The following is a 20077-nucleotide window of genomic DNA, read 5'->3' on the forward strand; positions in this document are numbered from 1 at the left end:
GAGGACAGCTGTGGAACCAAGGACGCTTCTTTGAAAACAGCATGTTAACTTTCAGAGGTGAAGATAAGAAGACGAGAAGATGTTCTGGTACAGTAGGGCCTTCCACTAAACCCAGACCAGGGCAGAGAGCTAGGAAGAATTAGGAAAAGTGAAATTGAAAATAACTCTATTTAGGTGGGAAAACACACAAAAATTGAAATCCATGCAGGGCTTTTACCATACATGTATTTTCCACAGGTAGTAAAGTCTTCACATGCATGGATTTTGAGGGGTTTTTTTGCACCGAAAGGATCTTTTTCCTTTTTAAAGATTTATTTTTTTATTGCAAAGTCCGATATATGGAAAGGAGAGACAGAGGAAGATCTTCCATCCGATGATCCACTCCCCAAATGACTTCAAGAGCTGGTGCTGCACCAATCCGAACTCAGGAGCTTCTTCCAGGTCTCCCATGTGGGTGCAGGGTCCCAAGACTTTAGGCCGTCCTCGACTACTTTCCCAGGTCACAGGCAAGGAGCTGGATTAGAACCGGTAACCATATGGGATTTCGGTGCATTCAAGGCAAGGTCTTTAGCCACTAGGCCACCACGCCGGGCCAGTACCAAAATGATCTTATCATCTAATTTCCTGTGAACTTTTCTTTTATTATTTTTAAAAGATAATGTAAGTTAAAAAAAAAAAGATAATGTACGTTTTCCATGCACTCTTTTTTTAAAAAGGAGGGGTTTTTTTATTTAAAAGGCAGAGAAGGGAGGGAGAGGGAACAGAGAGAGGGAGATCTTCCATCTGCTGGTTCTCTCCCCAAATGATTGAAATGGCCAGAATTTTGTTGGTCTGAAGTTGGGAGTCAGAAGCTTCTTCCAGGTCTCCCACATGGCTGTAGGGATCCAAGGACCTGAACAGCCCTCAGCTGCTTTCCCAGGCCATTAGCAATGAGCTGATCGGATATGAAGCATCTGAGACATGAAACTGGTGCCTATATGGAATGCCGGTGCCACAGGGAGAGGATTTGCCTTATATGCCACCACACCAGCGATGTGAACTTCTTCTTAAAGACTATTTATTTAAGAGAGAGTGGGAGAGAGTGGGAGAGGGAGGGAGAGAGGGAAGGAGGGAAGAAGAGACACACAGAGAGAAATCTTCCATCCAGTATTTCATCCCCTGTGCCCCCACCACCACATGGTCTCAGCGGCTATGGCTGAGCCAGACTGGAGACAGACTGGAACTTCAACTTGCTTTCCCATGTGAGATGCAGGGACCCAAGCACTGGGACCATCTTCCTCAGCTTTCCCCGGTCATTAGCAGGAAGCTGGATCAGAAGTGGAACAAGCAGGACTCTTGTGCTCAAACGGGACACCAATATCTCAGGCATAACCTTAACTTCATGCACCACAACACCAGTCCTCTATGAATTGTTGTGCATCTTAGTATACAGAGGTGTTGATTTTGCTGCCAAAATCTTGAACTGGGGAGAAAAGAGAGACCTGGAAGGTCTGGAGTGAACAGGTGGGGGTGGTACAAGAGCTTGCTGGACCTTTTTGCTGAATTCCAAAGTTGGTGCACACTCCCAGGTACAAACAGCAGAGGGCCTGCCACATATGAGAGCCCAGAGGGCCTGGATGACCCTGTGTGATCAGGGGGAAAGACAAGAACTCGCTCCAGCACCTTCCGTTATGGCGCCAAGTAGCATCTTAGCCAGGCACCTGCTGGCTGGGCTGCACCAAACTAAGCAAAACAAAGCAAAGCCTCCGCAGTCCTTTCAGCAACAGCTTGTGGATACATCCATAATGGCTAAATTTCAGTCACGATATGGTAACTACATTGTGTTTTCTCAAGAGTTGCAGCTTCCAGGGCTTAAGGGAAAATAATGCATTACAAGACACCTGTACTGCTGGGGTTCCTTCAGGTACCATAGCTAGACCTCAGTTTCCTCCTTGACCAAAGGATTCAGAACTAGAAGCCATCTCACATTCCAGTGAAGTGATGGTGGGACCATCAGAGACAAAGTCTGGGAAGGTTCGTACAACATGACCAATGGCAGAGGGCTATCGGCCTGTCTCCTGATTTCTGTGCAGATGCTAAATTTGGACCACATGGGCTGTTTGTCGTAGGGTAACCCCAGGAAGGACAAGAGTTGTGAAATTCTGGGTCCCTAGAGATAGACTGACTGAGTTCAGAGCTGGGACTATAGCTTGGAAGGTGTGACTGGTAAACCAAGGTGAGCCTGTGGCCCGGCACTGACTCAAGGGGGCTAGCACCCCGTGATGGTCCTTCTTGAACCCTGTGTGACTCATGTTAGGTCCTTTGTTCCTGTGCACTGCCCAAACAGGCTCTCGTGAAGTGACGGTGATGAACTTCATAGAGAAATCTTAGGCATCAAGACGAGTGTTGTCTGACTGTTACCACTGTTGGACATCGGAGCAGTTTCCCAGGAGCAAGGTGGGCAAGGGCCTGGAGATCCTTACCTACCAGGACTCCCATCTCCTGCCATCTCTGGGCTTAAACACTTAGCCCTCACGAGATCCTTCACACACGTGTGGTCAGCTGAGCAGGAAGAAGGTGCTGATTGCGCATATCAGTCACAGAGCCGAAATAACAAAAACGACTAGCAACTGAGATTTTCCGTGTTCCCTCTGGGGGACCAATTGTGATTCCATGCCCAGGCAAGGGGAGCATGTGTGCACCATCTTGCTCCCTGTGCACTGATGGGAACAGCTAGAGCAGGTGTCATGGTGAGAGTTCTGAGATGCCTTTGGCAGCTGTGCTCATGTGAGTTCAGCATACAAGTGTGTGTGTGTGCACAGGAACAAACCCAACCAGGAAGCTGAATAGTGGGCCCTGCTTGTCTAACCTGTTTCAAATCAGTGAATGATTAACATAGCTGTGGCAAACCCCACACAAGCCCATCTCCCCTCTACCCTTCCAGCCTTCCTTCTCCTGGATGCTCAGTCTGAAGAGGCCGTGTGGGTTTATAGAGGGAGGGCAGCCAACAGGCTGACATGAGACTCTAGTTGTAACACAAGGCTCACACAGCCCTGCTCTCACAGAATTCCAGTAGCAGAACTGTGTTTCTCTCAGGGTGCAGTGGAGCTGGGTGTTTGCACAGCACTGGGAGGGGATGTGCTAGGGTTCGGCCGACTTCATTCCCCAGCATGACCTCATCACTTGCTACTCCAAACGTGGAGATGACAAACGGTTCTAGGGAACACCGGTGCTGTATGAGAGGGCGTGTGGTTGCCCACGACTGTGGATGCAAAGCAGCTGCCTAACCAGATTGCCTCGTTGAACGTCTCGCAGGGGCGGGAAGCCCATTTCATTTGCTAATGGAGCCTCCCCTATCCTTGTCGCCTTGTACCTTGTTTTATGGGTGGTAATTTACAGCCTGCGTGCACTACGGTGGGGAGATATGCCCACTGCCATGTGATGTGGCCGTCCCACGGGTGCATTGGAAGGGACACACAGCTCATATGGGATGTTGCTGTCATAAGCACCAGGTTAGACTGCTGTGCCACAACATGGGTTCCAGAACCAGGGATTCCAACTGGAAACGGGCAATGTTGAAAAACCTTCGGCAGCATGCATAGGGGGACAAGGTGTACGTGGTGCACACATGTGAGTATGTACCTGCACATGGGTGGCCTCAAGACCCTTCCAAGCAGATGATAGTGAGATTAGGATGAGAGGAGACCCAACACCTGTGGGCAATGGAGACACGGTCACAGGCCCAAGGAGGGAGATCCCGGCAAGGACGGCCTGCCGTAACAATTGTGTCTGCATCTGGCAGGTGGCTCTCCACATAGTGAAACTGCAGAGTCACCAGCCTACCATGTTGTTGCTGCCTTTATCACCAACCAACAGCTTCAGGTAACCTATCTCCATCCATCAGGGCTACAACCAGACATGTCCTGGGCAACAGCCACGGGGGTGCTGAAAATGCATGCACTCTTCTGCTAGAGGCCATAGAGGGGTTGCCTGGCCATCTGGGCAGTGCCCAGACTGCCCAGAAGACATCTGCCACCCTGGGATGCTCATCAGCTGGCCTGCAGCAGGCAGAGAGGAGACACCTGGTCAACCCTGGCCATCTCCATGACCAGTGAGTTCTGATACTTTCTGGCCTGTTCATTAGTCCTCAGTCATCTCTGCTACTTCCAAGTTTGAACACTCTCCTTTTGGAAAAAGAGACAACATAGCTTTATGCAGTGAAATACAAATTGTTTTAAACAAATAGCAAAACATCCAACCTCTTAAGAGATTATGTGACATAAATGTTGTTTCTTCGCTAGCAACAAGAAAAGGCCCCCTCTCTGTGCTTACCACAAAAGGCACCTCACAAAGAGCACAGCAGCTTTCTTTCACACCCGAGACAATTTGCAGTGCCCCATGCGGTAAAGGAAATTTCCAGTGCTTTGCCCATTTCAAGCAAATGCCTTTGTTCATTACATTGGACAACACGTTCAGCCTGTGCTATTAAAAAGATAAAGGTTTCGGGATGTATTCACTTTCTTATCTTAAGAGGGGATGTTTGTTTAAAGCATACTTTTTTTCTTTAGAAAATGAATGTGGAAATGTAAAAAATGTAACTTAAATGACCTTTCCTTGCAGTAATCTAATGTATTTCCTTGACATCATGCTAATTTATACCACCAAAGGCCCTTCAAAAAGCACACAAAGAACAAGCAAGCATTTGTCGTTTGTGGTTGATGTATCTATAAAATATAAGTACAAGATCACATGTGGATGTATTACACAGATGTGGGTTAACGTGAACGAATATTAGAATTTTTCCTTCCATTTATTCTGATGGGCTATGAAGGTCAACCAGAGATCAATCCACAGAGGCCAGTAAAGTTAGGAGTAATTTAATTAGGGTTGTCTGGATCTGAAATATCATCTAATCCACTTACTGCTAGTGGGGAAATGTGTGTATCTATATTTGTCAAAAGCAATTATGCGCTTTTATAACTTGCAAAGAATTATATCGCAAACTCCACGAAGACAAGCGCCGTATAGAAAAAAAAAATTTAAACTGGCAATATTTACTGTCACACTCAATGTGTCTCTAAGCGATGGCGGCATTGTCTTCCTTCCAGACGGAAGCTGTGCATCGTTGCACCCAGGAAGGCTCACTGTGCAGTGTGTCTGCCTGCCACGTGCACACAGCAGGTTGCATCTCAATGACTTGTATTCGGCTAGTGAATCAGGACCCACCATGTTGGAGGAAGATCTGTGTTATCCATCATCAGTGACCACCTGCCTAGGGCCGTTCCAAGCCCAGGGTTTTCAGATGCAATCTGTAGGCTGCACAGCTGAAAGCGTGAAGAATTTTCTGGTAAAACAGGGTTCTCCTTGGCTGCCCCTGCAGAGCTGAGCCACAAGGGGCTCAGCAGGGTGGTGCCATGTACCTGTATATCCCACTCTCTGTATTGTACAGAATCAGTGGCCGAGTGCACCTGCCTCATTTCTCACCTGAGATCCCCAGGTGCCACTGCTAACAGGGCAGTGTCACAGCAGGCCGTTGGCACCACAGGAGCCCTTGTAATTTTCCCTTCACTCTTTCTTCATAGGCACCAAATCCACTGAGAAGCTGATAAGAGAAATTCTAATTAACCATTAATAAATAAGGCTTCTGAACAAGGAAAACTCCTTATTCCCTGAGGCTTCGAGATGCACCAAGTGAGTAATTGCACAAGCAGCTCCCTCACCTGCCACCATGCCCTGAGCCTCTCATTACAGAGAGAGCCGAATGGAGGTCGTCCTTGCTTCCAGGAAAACAGAGAACACGGGAAACCGCAGTGCTGCCTGCAGGCGGCCTCGGAGGGCAGCCTACAGCGCCTCTCCAGCGTGGCCTGAGCTTTATCGAATTGTTCCCAAATCGAGAGTCCAAGCCATCAGCTGGACGTGGCGTTGGCCTCCCTGCCGCTCAGCGCAAGCAGAGAAGTCTATTCGACCACAGCCTTCTAAGGGGGGCACCGTCCACCGTCCAGCTGGGCATGATGGGCCATCAAGCTTGCCCCTTCCCTGCCTCGACTGCCCTCAGATCTCAGGGCCTGCACAAGTGGAGAAACCCTGGAGATGTTTAGAGTTGCTTTTCCTACAGCCTTCTCTGTAGATTTCTTTCATGGTGAGAATAATTTTATAGTTAAATATTTCAAGATTTGCTGTCGAACTGATCATATTTTGAGCCCCAGCCCTTGGCGCTGGTCAGATCATCACACGTCTGTTTACTCGGTGTCCTAGTTATCCACTACCACGTGGTAAACACCACTGCCCAAACCTGTCCATGTGTGGGTGCTTGATCCACTGTGCCACGTAGCAGATCGGTCAGATCCAGAGGGCAGCTCATCCATCCGTCACACACCCAGACCCTCCACAAGGGGGCTGGGGTCTCCGGACAGAATGATTATTTTGTGTGCGGGGGTGGCTGGCTCAGGGCAGCTGAGCACCCCAGGCCTGAACATGGATATCCCTGGAGCAGAGGAGCATGGCTTGAAGTCCCTTTTGTGCCACTGTGCTCACAGAGGCTCCAGCCCGCCCAGATTCAAAGCGAGGGCCCGTGTCTCATTTGAGAACCACAAGTGCGGCATCTTCACAGGGGTTTTGTGAGGACTGGAGGAGAAACTGGGGGCACAGCACCAATACCAGGAAGTAAGGCAGCGCTTGTGGCCACAGGACCATTCGGAACCCTGCCAGGCATTGAGATCCCCAAAAGCGCTGCTAACGGAATTCTCTCTTTGTCCGAAGCACCTTTTAAAGAAGATACTGCAGCATTGCTGACGGATTCACATGTGGACAGTGATGTGGGTGACCGCGCTGGAGGCATGGTTTAATTGCAGGGACACACACTTCCACAAATTCTAAAGCTCTGTGTCGCCACCATCCCCTTCACTCACCAGTGTCCCTTTTTCAGAGCCTTAGGGACATGACTTCCCCTAAAGTTGTTCTGTTTTTTTTTTTTTTCCATCTGGGCGCCTGAGACTTTGCAAACCCAAGAGGGGAGAGGTCACGCCTGAGAACCGTGCCGGCCAAACAGAGTTTGCACAGCTGTGAGCAATAAAACGCCATCGCCATGGCAACCTGCACGGCGTCCAATGACGCCTCTGAAACGAGGGCATTAGATTATTAATACACGTTAGTAGCTGTGAAAATTATGACCTGCACTGAGTGTCACGGGGAAGCAGCACTTCCAGAGGGAACTCCGTCTGTCCTATGCCAGTGCCCATGAGAAGTGGGAGACGATCCATGTTCCTGGAGACACTAGGTGGGGACAGCAGAGGCAACACTTTGTGGGTTCTATGATGGCAGATCACCAGCTGGGTCCCCTTCAGAAGGGGTCTGGACACCCCTGAATTCCTGGGAAGATTTTGTGGAAAGCGGGGCCAGTGCAGCATCCCCTGGGATTCTGAATGATGCAATCCTGTCTCCTGCCTGGAGGAGGCATGAGCAAAATCAAATGGAATTAGCGAGAAGTGCAAGTGGCTCGCCAGGGGGTTGAGGGGTTTCCGGGGAGTCCGTGGGGATTTAGTGCACTCCTTTCCATCCCCATTAACTTAACTTCAAAAGCAAATGCCTGCTCTTTCCAGGAAATGAAGATGCTACATTATACAGAGACCATGGTGGGAATGCATCAGGGGAAACGGGTTTGCGGCTCAGAGTAAAACATTTCATTTAGATAAAGAAGCAGGAGAAACATGAAGCAGCAAAGGCCGAGCCAGTGAGACCTGAGCAGCCCTACCTTCCCGTTGCTGTGGGTAAGGGCACAGCCAGGTGTCCCTGGGCACATCCTCCCAGGAATAAAATCCCCTGCTTGGCTCAGGGCAGAAGGAACCTGGTCGGTTGAATGTGGTGTCAAGAAATGGGCAGCACCGACAGGAGGGCTGGAGCCTTGCTGACGAGGGGTATTCTGTGCATCTGCCCCTTGGAGTTCTCTGGGCATCTCAACACCCCACACTGCAGTCCCTGGGCAGAAGTGGCAGCCTTCCTACCCATCACCAAAGCAGGCAGAGTTTATAACTCAAAGAGCCAGCATAGGGGTTAGTGTTGTGGCACAGCAAGTTGGGCTGCTGCCTGCAACACCAGCATCCCATGTGAGCACTGGTTCCCGTCCCGGCTGTTCTTTTTTGAGTCCAGTTCCATACTAATGTACCTGCAAACGAAGCAGAAGATGGCCCAGGTACTCAGGCCCCTGCTATCCACATGGGAGACCTGGATGGAGTTCCAGGCTCCTGGCTTCAGCCATTGCAGCCACTTGGGGAATGAACCAGTGCATTGTAGATCTCTAGCTCTCCCTCTTTCTATGTAAATAAATAGCTCTTAAACATAAACAACTAGGGCCCGGTGCGATAGCATAGCGGTTGAAGTCCTCGCCTTGAACGCCCCGGCATCCCATATGGTTGCTGGTTCTAATCCTGGCGGCCCTGCTTCCCATCCAGCTCCCTGTTTGTGGCCTGGGAAAGTAGTCAAGGACGGCCCAAAGCCTTGGGACCCTGCACCCGCATGGGAGTCCCGTAAGAGCTCCTTGGTCCTGGCTTCGAATTGGCTCAGCTCCAGCCATTGCGGACACTTGGAGAGTGAACCATCGGACGGAAGATCTTCCTCTCTGTCTCTCCTCTTATCTGTATATCTGCCTTTCCAGTAAAAATAAATAAATCTTTGGCAAGGGTTTTCTCCCAACCTAATCTGAAATCCAGCGGAGCTGCTCGTACTCCCCCATGCCCGTGACCCAGCTGTCAGCTGCTAACTCTGACTTCCAGCTTGCCCTCCATGGGGGGCATGGTGTGGCCTTGGAATTCTCAGAACAGCCTGAGTCACGAGGCCCAAAGCTGGCACTGCTGGAGTCGTTGGAACATTCCTGTGGCTGGCTGGACGCCTAGGCAGGGTATTCACAAGGAGTGTGGTCCAGAAAGCTGGAGCCATGCATGCCCAAGGTCACACACACACACCGATCTTGCGCAAGCTGAGCTTAATGTGGCAATCCAGCCCAAGAGCCCTCTTGGAGTTCCTGGATACTCGTCTTCGGCAAATGAGAGTCCGCACACTTCAGCCCTGCTTACAAATTCGCTCTGAGGACAAGCTCCCCTGAGCACTCCCCTTGCCCCAGACCTGTCTTTGGTGTTATGAAAGCAGAAAACCTTCCAGCTCTTAACTGCTGGTGAAACACTACTTTCCATGCCACAACATCAGAAAGATTTTTGAAAGGATTAATCAGCTTAAACATTTGGGCTTTAAGATGGCTTAACATTTTGTTTGACTTCATTTTCTAAGTTTCTGACTTCCCTAACGACTTTTTCTTTTTGGTCTGGTTACAAAGTAATTCAAGTTTGAGATAACATTGAGAGCAGGGGTTACCTGTAAGTAACCACCTGTGTGTGTACCTGGTGTGTGTGTGTGTGTGTGTGTGTGTGTGAAGCGGGGGCCTGTGAGATCCAGTTTCTCTGCTGTCTTTGAATCCATGACACCCCAAGCTCTGCGTGACTACAGCCCCGGCCACAGCTTGGAGCCATGCAGCGTACATCACCTGCGTGATAGGTCACCCAACACCTTCTTCACCTACTCTGCCCGTTGTGACCTCCAACCCAGGGCACAAACCAGAACCAAGTTTTGCCCTGTGGGCGGTCTCTGCCTTTAGCTGATGGTGACAATGGGGTGGCCCTGGACTTTCCAGATCCTTCACCTCACACGTCTGCCTCTAAATCCTTGGACAGTGGCCCCCATTCCAGAACACACCTCTTCCTGCCCCCTTCCCCCATCAGATGGTATCTTGTTTGCCATCTCCTCTGTGCAGTTCTGTTCTGCCACACCTTCCTTCTGCTTCTTTGTAAAATGCCATCCATTCGGGGACAGGAAGATCCTGATTTTGTCTCCTTTGGTTTTCTTGGGAACTCTCCCTTGTCCGATTGATCGGAAGCTGACTCTGCAAGCTTCATAAACACACAGACACAGCAGGGCAGAGACAGGTCCTGGACAGCACAGCCGTGGGTTCCACAAGAGCCAGCCATGTCTCTTTCTGTCCCTGCCTCCTAGGCCTGCCTCCTACCATGTCTGCCCCAAAGACGGTAGCTCTTCGGCCGCTGCTGTGCACACGCCCTCGCTCGCCCCTTGTACGCATGCCTGCTCCTTCATCTAGCTCTCCCTATCCCTCAAACAACCGGCGCTAAAGGAATCCTGTTCCCATTTGAAAACGCCCCCCCCCCCCGACCCCTCCAGAGTTCCCCAATAGCTCCTGTTCCCCAGCCCTGGACGCCACTGCTGCCTGTGACTCCTCGTTTCCTCTTCTGGCCACGTTCGTTCCCACGGGAGCCGCGCTCCACTTCCTGCTCCGAAATCTCACACATGCAGCGTTTTCTTTCTCACTTCCACTGCGTCTCTTAACTTAGGCAGAACAATTTCCTGCTGGACCCGCGCAGTCCCAGACTTCCTACCCGTAACTCTGCACTTATCTGCCCTCCTTCCCGCCCATCTGAAACGTACTCTGAGAGGCTCTGTTTTGTCAGCCCCTCCTGTGCGCCACATTCCATTCGTGTGGAGCTTGTTTTTTTATATTTCCAGCTTGGTACCTCCGCTCTCAGCATTAAAGTCGGCACTCAGCTATATTTGTGTGACCTCTTTCCTGCCTCCTCTGCTCCTCATGGCCATGTGCGTCCCATGGTCACCAGCCAGTTCTCTTAGTCTTCCAGCACAGTGACCTTTGGTGTTGAGATTCACTTCATTTTAGCTTACTTGCCAGCTTGAGCACTATGCTTAACAGGCAAAGTTTTCAAAAACATTCGTGGAAAGTCCACGTTATTAAAAAAACAACAACAACCTGCATTTCAAAACCGTTTTTGTAACTAAGATGTGCATAAATATCTTCATTCTGCTTTTTCTTTTTGGCATGAATCTCTGAAGCCCCCTTGCATATTCTGTCTACTCTACACAGGTAAAGGGTGCATTGTGTTTCCCAGCTTTGTAGCCACTGCCTTCTAAACACCTGTGTGAGTCTCAGCAGGCTGTGCCACCAGGCATCATTGTAACTGTTTCTTTAAGAAGACTTCACGACCTTGGACAGGAAACAGGAAGTGGAGTGGTCCTGGGGAAGGCTGAGCATTGAGACTGCTTAGGGCATCATAGGAAACAGTTCCCAGAGCCCAGTAAAGCAGAAAAAGGAAGGGGAGCTGCCAGGCCCGGGGGCTACTCTGCAAATGGAGGTCCCCCAGGAACTTGGGAAGATTTTCCAACTTCCAGGAAGCTGGACCTGTGCCCTGCATGACCCAGACGGTGGGCGGGGCGATCTGTTGCAGGTTCCTACCCTGGTCCCTGTGCCTCCCTGTGGCATTGGCAGTGATGCTTAGGCTGCAAGGTGCTGCTGGATCCTGGACCAGAAAGCCAGGTTTCCTCCAGGGCAGCTTCACCCAGTCCACACAGAAACAACTTTCCCGCAGCAGTCAGAGGCCTTCTGGAACAGGGATGCATAGAAGCTGCACAGGATACCGCCCAGTGCTGCTTTCAAAGGGGACTTCCTGAACTCCCCAAACTGCCCCAGCCCTTGGGCTGCTTCCCCTCTGAGATTTCCATGCATCTTGGCCAAGCCTCTAATGATTTAATAAATACATTTGCCATTCCAATAAGCTCCTCTTTCACAGTATTTCTATAATTTTTTTAAAGCTATTTGAAAGGCAGAGATAAAGTGAGGACAGAGAGAAGCCCACATTCTGGGCTCACAATGGCAGGGGCTGAGCCAAGAGCTTGGAACTCCATGCAGGTCTCTAGCTTGAGGGCAGAGGCCAAAGACCTTGAGCCATCACCTACTGCCTCCAAGAAGCTATAGCCAGGAACGGGGCTGGGATTCCAACAGACACTCCGATCCAGGGTATGTGTATCCCAAGGGGCATTTTAGCTGCTGTGCCCATTACTCACTCCAGTGTTCGTTTTGTTTTGTTTTACATTCCGATTGGGTTTGTTCTCAGCCTGCACACTCTGGGTTTTGTGTAACGATAGTCAAGCTTCTACACCGTAGTGTGGACGTCATCTACCTTCTGAGAACCCTGTGGTCTCCTTTCTGACAACATTCTGCTCAGCTCTGCAGGCTGCACATGTCAAGGGGATCTCTGGCCTGCCAGCCCTTGGCTGTTGTCAGGTGTGTGCCCTGACTTCTCAGAGCAACCTCTTGCTGCTTAGCAGACGCACACAGGGGGTTCCAGTGCTCATTCCTAAAGATTTCTCTCCACTCAGCTGATGTTAGAATGCTGATGGCTAGTTGCTACATGTAAAATTCATTGCATATCACATGTATATGGGAATGCACATACATGCACGGATCCACCTACAGACCTGCCATTCATCTTTCACCATCCCTTCATGCATCCATGATCCAGCCACCATCTATCACCCATTTATATATCCATATATCCATCCAGCATTCATCCATCCGTCCTCTCACCCATGCAACTATTCTTGCATCCACTTATCCATTAACCATCTATTTACCCATCCTAATCCATCCACGTACACCTTATCCATTAACCATCTATTTACCCATCCTAATCCATCCACGTACACCTTATCCATTAACCATCTATTTACCCATCCTAATCCATCCACGTACACCTTATCCATCCATTCTTCTTTGCTTCCACCGTGTATCCATTCAACATCCAGCCATCTATCAACCATCCATCCATGCATCCATTTGTTCATCATCTATCCCATCACCCACTCATCCTTAACATAAACTTTCAGAGCAACCCATCTGTTTATATGACTTGGGAGACTGGGAGAGAAAGATCTTTTGCTGTCAAAGGCTTTGTCATGACCCAAACTCGTCACCCGGCCCTTTCTGACTATCCACTCATGATGTGAACTCGTGAGTATGAGTCCGTGTTCTAGGAACCAACGTTATATCTCTTTAGAAAAGGACATCACAAGTTAAGCAGGCACTGTGTGGACAAAAGACACCTGCTCAGGAATCCAGATCTGCCCACAGCATCACGGCTGTGCTGACTCAGCCACGTGCCAGCCTTTCTCACATGGTGCAGCTGTGGCCTCTGGTGTGTCATTCTGAAACCTGACCCTGCCACTACCTGTGTGGCTCTCTGCAGCTCACACTCTATTGCTCTGGCTTGTTTTAGAATCCTACAACCTTCTCCTTCACCTGTTTTTGAGCTTAAACAGACAGAGTCTGGTTTTCTAAGTCACCCTTCATGATTATTCAAAATGCTGTGAAACCTTTAGCACTGAAAGGTCTGATAAAGTCATTTGCTAATTCTGTCCTGTGAGGCAATGTTTTTTTTTCTGTGTGTTTGGTAAGGACAGAATATCAAGGTTGGTGGCTTTAAACTACAATGTTCAAGAATTTCCATTGCCCATTTAGAGGATGAAATGCACAGATAGCCTTGGGAACAGCACAGTTCTTGGAGCTCGGACACTGTGTTTGATACACCAGCCATGTGGGTGACATTTGCACCGGAACCTTCTTCTTCTTTTTCCATAAGAGTATCCCTAATATAACTCTAAGTTAAAATCCCTATTGCTTTCTCTTTGGTCAAGTGCCAAACCACATATATGCAGCCGTATCTGGCCCTAAAGTGAACCTTTCCTCCACCAGTACACATTAGAGTGTACCTTTTTATTTTTAATTTTATTTTTAACATTGTTTATGTAATTGAGAGGTATACACACCATGTGGGCTTCCCATTAGGGTGGGAAAAGTCAAGGCATGGAGGAAGGTAGGTGGGACAAATGTTTCAGTTTTCTTCCCTGGCCTACCCCCAGCCTTGGCTCTCATGCTCGCTAGTGGGAGCTGTAGCCTAGCAGGGTAGTGCCCACAATTGCACTACCTGGCTCACTCCCTACCCTAGACCTTGCACTTGTCAGAGAGTACTGCGATCCGTACTCACATGATGGGTATCCAGTTCCGGCACTTGCCAGTGGGTGCTGCAGTCTGGCCAGCCCACACCCATGTGGTTCTCATGCATGCTAGAGGTGCAGCAGCATAGTCCAACCTGGCCTTCCCTAAACCAAGCTCACCTACAGCCTGACAAGTGCTACAACCTTGTTGTTTCGAAAGCGACTGCTTCTCCAGCCCCATCCATAGACCCTGTTGGTGGGTGCTGTGACCAGTCTGGCATGGCCCGCCCCCAGTCTTGGCACTTACTGGGAGGTGCAATAGCCTAACCCAGCCTGGCCCACTCCCAGCCCTGGCTCTTATGTGAACTGGAAAAATTATGGCCCAATCCAGCCTGCCTTGTACCCTGTCCTGACTCTCACTCATACCAGTTTGCTGCAAACTAGTCTAGCCTGGTCTAACCGAAACCCCAGCTCTTGTGCCCACAAGTGACAGCTGCAGCCTAGCAGGGGAATACCAAAAATTCCCCTACTAAGCCCATTCTTTGCCCTGGATCTTGCACATTCCAGTGGATGCTTTGACTCAGCCTGGCCTGGCCTGCCCCCAGTCAGCTCTCGTAAGTAGGTGTTACAGCCTAGCCAACCCCAACCCGATCCACAGCCCATTTTGGCTCTTGGGCATGCCAGTGAGTGCTGAGGCCTGACCCAGCTCAGTCTTCCCCTAGACCCAGTACACATATATGCTGCAGCCTTGTCTGACCTGGCTACCCCTAGCCCTGGCTCTCACGTTCCTCAGCATTACCTACAGCCTAAAAGGAGAGTTCTCCAAGATCCTGTCCCCTACCAGTCCCACTCCAAGTCCCAAATCTCATGCAGGCCAGCAGGTGCCATGGGTTTGCCCTCAATCCTTGGCCTTTGTATGTGCCAGCAGGTGCTGTAGCCTGGCTCAGCCCATCACCACCCCAGCTCTCCCCAAACCAGCAGGTGCTGCAATTCCAGAGAGATGAGCCCACATGTCCCTTATAGTATCTGCCCCTTGACTGGTTCTCTTATGTTCCAGTGGGTGCTGCAGCTCAGCCTGACATGACCCACTCCCTGCCCTAAGGTACTGCAGCCTAAGCCCAATCAGGCATGCCACCCAGCCCCAGGGTTTTGGTGCACCAGCAGGCAGCAGGCAACGCTTCTCAGCCCAACCCAGGTCTCCCACAAGGATGGGTGCCTTGGCCTAACCCAGACATGCCCTCCATTTTTTCCTCCTCTAAATCATCTTGTCTCAGCTCCCTCACCGATGTGCAGACAAAGTTGTCTGGTGCATGGAAACTCCCAGAAGTCACTCCTCACCTATCAAACATGCCCTTGAAAACCCCCACTCCAACAAGTGCCCAGGCTCCCTTCCCTGGACAATCTGCCGTCCCCCTGCTGCACAGTGCCAGGTAGCATACCTGGGGGCTGGTATGGCATGTCCCAGCCTGGGGTTCCCTGCCTTCTACCATGCTGCACTGCATGGTGGCGTATAATTTTTTCCCATGTATCTTTAAAAAATTATAAACAAAAAATAAAGATATTTTTTCTGGATCTTCTTTTCAGTCAGTCAAGGTTTGGCCACTGACCCAGAGGTTGGTTCAAGAAACTTTGGATCATGAAAGAAAAGGCTGCGACTGGAGTTTTAAGGATTTGCTGACCCAGGGATGTGTCTGGCAGCCTCTGTCCTCCAAGCCCTATCTGAGACAAAGGAGGCTCCTGTAAGCATCTGGGTTTGCTTGCTACACATTAAAAAGTAGAAAAAATTTTTTTCTTCTTTTCAAAGACTCTTCGACCTTGGAGCACTGGAATTCTCCACAGTGAAGTCCTCAGATGAAAACCACATTCCACATGATCCTTCAGTATTTCATCTGGTTCATTCCTTACACTTTTGTCACAGCTGAGTTCCTTGTTGTTTCGAAAGCGACTGCTTCTCCAGCCCCATCCACAGACCCTGTCTAGCAGTGGCTCCTACGCACAGGGCTGAGTCCTCCCTTAGTCTCTTCCTGCACACACTCAGCTGCTTTTCCTCTCTGCAGCTCTTTATTGTGTCTGCTGGTGGGGTGGAGGGGTGATACAAGGCTTGGTGTCCAGTCCCCTGGAACACGGGGACCTCAACTTGCACAGAGCCAGAGGCAGTGTCTGTAATGAGCCTGGTGCTCAGATGCATAGTTCGTCCCAAGACCAGGGGGAATTACTGAAAACTTGTGCAACCTAGAATAGTCAGTCATTTCCTGACTAAATCTGCATTTTTGTTGGTTCCTTCTCAGCTCTAGAAGATGTGACTGACGCATCACAGTCACATCTGATGTCCAAAATGAAGCATCCGGGTTAGTTCAGTTCTGTCCCAGCTGATGGCTGGGCACACACCTTTCAGCCTGCATCCACTCCAAGGAAGGGAGGACTTGATTGCTCCAGCTCCCTCCTGCTGGTCACTAGAAGTCAGCTCAGCTTTCCTGGCTATGTGGTCACAGCACAGCTTCCCTACAGGGAGGGAGTGCAGCAGAAGCTCCTAAGCCTGAAAGAGCCGGCAGCAGAACGCTCCTCCTGTACAGTTACGTAACAGATCACAGCCATGTCCCCTTCTTCCCCAAGGATGGCTAAGAATGGACTGCTTCCAGATGCCCTGGAGTTTACCCCGTATCAGTTCAGGAACCCTCTGCATGGCGTCGCACTCTGGTCCCTGCACTGACTTGACGTGCTCACTGCCCTTGCCCTTGGCCTACTGTTGGCTGCTGCTGCCAGGCCCACCCTCGCCTTTCCCCAAGGACAGATCAAGTCAGGGATGGCTCTGTTCCTGAAGGTTGCAACAACTTCTCTGGGCTGTGGGATCCCAGTCACAGCAGAGATCGGTGTGAGTCACAACCAGCGTTTTCCTGTTGAGAGTTCCCACCGCGGCCATGCCAGAGCAGGCAGTCATCGCCGGCCTCTTGGATTCCGTCCTGCTGATGAGTCAGCAATCTGCCGCCTCTCACTTGACCTCTGTTCTCACTGTTCCTCCACCCGTCTCCTCCTCCAAGGCAGCCGCTTCTCCCTCCGGGCCACCGGGGAAGGAGGCAACTAATTCCACCCACCCAGGCACTTGCACTTCTGCAATCCAAGGTTCTCACCCGGTCAGTCCTTCCTGTTCTCCCAGCAGCAGCTACCCTCAACAGGTGCTGGTGTCTCTCTGTGCAGGGCCAATGACTCCTCTATCCCAGCAGTAGCGCCCTGCAGTGGGTGTCTCCTATCCCACAGTATTCTCCACTGTGTGGCTGCCTAAAACCTCTCCTACCTAACCCACTCCTCTCTGTGCACTCTTTTTTTTTTTAATTATTTATTATTTAACTTCATTAATTACATTGTATTATGTGACACAGTTACATAGATACTTGGGTTCTCCCACCCCTCCCCAAACCCTCCCACCATGGTGGATTCCTCCACCTTGTTGCATAACCACAGCTCAAGTTCAGTTGAGATTACCCCATTGCAAGCGTATACCAAACATAGAGTCCAACATCTTATTGTCCAGTCAAGTTCAACGGCTTCTTAGGTATACCCTCTCTGGTCTGAAGACAGAGCCAGCAGAGTATCATCCCAGTCAATTGAAAGCTCCAACATACCATCAGCAAAAATTTACATCATTATGGAATTAATTGACATAGTAATGAGTAACCAATATGTTAAAAGTAAATGCGAGTTCCCTCTGTGCACTCTTATAACTTCTCTTAACCAACCCCTCCCTTTGTGCCCCTGTAACCTCTGTTAACCAACCCACCTCCCTCTATGCCCCCTTAGCTAGTCTATCTCTCTCTGTTCTATTCTCAAGGAAAACTGCTCTTTGAGTGTTTTGCCTTTTTTTATTGCACCATTCTTTAGTCCTAAATTTTTATTTATTTGAGAGGCACATGCAGAGAGAGAGAAGGAGACGGAAGGAGATCTTCCATCCAGTGGTTCAAGCCCCAAGTGCCACAGCAGCTGGGGTTGAGCCAGGCTGCAGTTAGGAGCCTGGAATTCTGTTTGATCTCCCATGTGGGTGGCAGGGATCTGGGTACTTGAGTCCTCACTGCTGCCTCCCAGGCTGCGCATCAGCAGGAAGCCCAGTGGGAAGCAGAGCCAGGGCCTTGAGTGCTGTCCCTGCAGTCCATGGCTGCCACCATTGGTACCAGTGTTTTGTTTCATCCTTGAGGCCTGGTTCATTAGATGCCAACGGGGACAGGAATCTTTGTTCTTTCTTGTCTCTTTTGTCTCTGCCTTCTAGCTCAGCTTGTTGGCTTGACACTTCCAAACGGATTTAGTAAATATTTCAGCAGTGGACTTGCTTACTTCTCTATCACTATTTGTATGTGTGGCTTCACATTGTCTCTTTAAATAAAATATACCTCGATTCTATCCAACCGGTAGGATTCTCTTTCATCAGAGGTGCCTGACTCCTGATACTGAGATTCAGCGTAGCTCGGCACTCGCTTGGCCCTCTCGCTGACTGTTCTGCCCTTCTTCACGCCTCTGCCTTCTGCTGCAATTTATCCACATCTGTGCTCCTCAGCTGCTCTCATCATCATTCTTTGGTGACAACTGTTGATTTTTCAAAGATTTTGATTTTTTAAGATCAATTTGGGTCTTCCTTTTTAAAAGATGATTTGTTTATTTGCAAAGCAGAGTCACAGAATGGGAGAGAGATGCTCCATACACTGGTTCACTTCCCATATATCCACGACAGCCAGGCTGAAGCCAAGAACTAGGAACTCTCCAATTGGGTCTCACACACGGTGGCAGGATCCACCTCTGCTGCTTTCCCAAGTGCATTAGCAGGAAGCTAGGTCAGAAGGGGTACAGCTGGGGCAGGAACTGCTTCTCCCGTACAGGATCTGGCACAGCAAGCTGCTTAACCTGTTGCGCCATATGTGGGCCCCACACATTCTATTCTGTAAGCCTTGACCATGACAATGACATCAGCTTCAACATTGCCTCCTCATCTCCAGGTCCTTATTTAGGTTCTACTTCATACTTTTTAAAGTCATTTTATAGCAACAATTAAATTTACTGTCTTCTGATAAAATCCCGTGTTACAATTGCTTTTAGCATATTCATTGAGTTTATCTGTCCCTGGCTTCAGTGCTTAGGTTTTTATGTGTTCCTAAATGGCTTTGTTTTGATCTCACTCCTGGATTATGATGTGGCTTTAAAAGCAGCCTTGATGAGTGTTCTCCTTCAGTTGTGTGCTCAGCTGCCATTCTGCTGTAGATAGCCGCCTTGTTCCGTGTTCTGAGATTTCAAATGTACTCCGTGAGAAGCGGGTGTTGGGCCCAGAGGTTGACATGTTCACGTCCCACACTGGAGTGCCTGGGTATGACTTCTAACTGTGGCTCCTGACTCCAGCTTCCTGTTCATGTGCAGCCTGGGAGGCAGTGGTGATAGCTCACGTGACTGGCTCCCTGCCATCTATGTGAGAGACGTGACTGGAGTTTCTGGCCCTTCTGGCCTCGGCTTGCCTCAGCTCTGGCTGTTGAGAGAATCTGGGGAGTGAGCCGGTGGGTGGGAGATCTCTCACTCAAACAAACACTTAAATATGCTTTTCCTCTCAGCTTCTGGAGGCCACCTCAAATCCAGCCAGGGCCTCTGACCCGCTCCATCTCAAGCACGCATTCGAATCCCTGACTCTCCCTCTCTTTATAGTATGCTGAGTATATCTTATTTCTGTTTTTGAAAAATTATTTGAGAGACAGAGAGGGAAATAGGGACAGAACACTCCTATGCACTGATTCAAACCCACCTTCCCCCGGCCCCCCGACCCTACTCCCACCACAGTGCCAGCAGTGGACAGGTGTGGGAACCAGGAACTCCATCCAACTTTTTTTCCTTTCTTCCTTTGTCTGTCTTTCTTTCTTTCTTTCTTTCTTTCTTTCTTTCTTTCTTTCTTTCTTTCTTTCTTTCTTTCTTTCTCTTTCTTCCTTCCTTCTTTCCTTCCTTCCTTCCTTCCTTTAAGATTTATTTACAGAGAGAAGAGACAAAGAGAAATATTTACAAAAAGAAAGATCTTCCATCTGCTGGTTCATTCCTCAAATGGCCACAGTGGCCAAAGCTGAGCCAGTCTGAAGTCAGGAACCCACCAAGAGCTTCTTCTGGGTCTCCTATATATGGGTACAGGGTCCCAAGGCTTTGAGCCATCCTCCATTGGTTTCCCAGCCCACAAGTAGGGATCTGGATGGCAAGTGAAGCCTCCAGGACATGAACTGGTGCCCATATAGGATCCTAGAACTTG

Source organism: Ochotona princeps, chromosome 10 (genome assembly GCF_030435755.1).
Source record: "Ochotona princeps isolate mOchPri1 chromosome 10, mOchPri1.hap1, whole genome shotgun sequence".
Taxonomy (NCBI): Eukaryota; Metazoa; Chordata; class Mammalia; order Lagomorpha; family Ochotonidae; genus Ochotona; species Ochotona princeps.